This window comes from Protobothrops mucrosquamatus, unplaced genomic scaffold (assembly GCF_001527695.2).
Source record: "Protobothrops mucrosquamatus isolate PMUCROS unplaced genomic scaffold, P.Mucros_1.0 scaffold4390, whole genome shotgun sequence".
NCBI classification, from domain to species: domain Eukaryota; kingdom Metazoa; phylum Chordata; class Lepidosauria; order Squamata; family Viperidae; genus Protobothrops; species Protobothrops mucrosquamatus.
The window spans coordinates 1-1309 of NW_015390303.1; the positions used below are offsets into that span (position 1 = coordinate 1).

General features: G+C 46.4%; 1 pseudogene; it reads left to right on the forward strand.

Moving 5' to 3' along the window:
* Positions 1-734: 734 nt before the first annotated feature.
* LOC107298949 overlaps positions 735-1309 on the forward strand; it is a 17609-nt pseudogene continuing 17034 nt past the window's right edge.

A 1309-nucleotide genomic window follows, 5' to 3' on the forward strand; every position in this document is an offset into this window, starting at 1 on the left:
TCTCTGTGGGAGCGGACTGGTCGAAGGGAGGTGTTTGGTAGGAGGCGGTCTTGCAAATACCTAGGTCCATTGCCACGGAGCGCTTTAAAGGTTGTTACTAACACCTTGAAGCGCACCCGGAAGGCCACAGGCAGCCAGTGCAGCTCGCGCAGGAGAGGTGTTACATGGGAGTATCTAGAGGCCCCCAGGATCCCCCGCGTGGCCGCATTCTGAACTAGCTGGAGCCTCCGGGTGCACCTCAAGGGGGTGGGGAGCTATTGCCATCCAGAAATTCCCCTTGGCTTTGAAAGATTCTGTTCTGCAGACAAGTGGAGATCAGACTTTTCAGTGAAGTTGGGGAGCTGGTGGGTGTGTTGCTGACCCAGCACGATACAGTGTTCGGTGCACTTGGGGTGTTTGTGGAACCATGGAGTTGTCCCAGGTCATCAACAGGCTCACACACACTTGTTGCTCAAAGATTAGATCAGGGCATTGTCTTAGGTTTGTTGTGATGTCATCCATTTCTGATACATAATGATTGGTAGGAGCTCACTTGGAAATGGGTCTTTAGAACCTTTGTGTTTGCCCACAAAACAGCCAAAATATATTAATGAGTCTTTTGCTAAGTTTCAGACAAAAAAGGTTTGATTGTTTCCCTAATTCTTGCTACAGTTTACATGTTTCCTTTTTCAAGGATATAATGGGCAAGAGAACAAGAATCACAAGGAACAACGCCACACAATTCGTGAGAAAGAGGGGGAAGAGAAGCTTGCAGATCAGATGGAACTGAAGAGCGAAGAGATGAACCGACCACAAATGGGAATTAAAAAAGGCTTTCCTCAGGTCACGCGGCTAACTAACCAGAGAAGCATCAATACAAGAGAAAGACCATATAAATGTGTAGAATGTGGAAAGGGCTTTAGCAGGAATAGTAACCTTACTGCCCATAAAAAGATCCACACGGGGGAGAAACCATATCAGTGCAGAGAGTGTGGCAAGAACTTCAGAATGAGTAGCACTCTAAGTATCCATAAAAGGATCCACACAGGGGAGAAGCCATATCAATGCAAGGAGTGTGGAAAAAGCTTTGCTTACAACAGTCAGTGGAATTATCACAAGTGGATACACAAGGGAGAGAAGCCTTATCAATGCATGGAGTGTGGAAAGAGCTTTAGGAGGAAGAATGATCTTGCCTCCCATATAAAGATCCACACAGGAGAGAAGCCATATCAATGCATGGAGTGTGGAAAGGGTTTTAGCAAGAGAGGTAATCTTTCGTCCCACAGAAGGGTCCATACAGGTGAAAAGCCATATCAGTGTAGTGAATGTG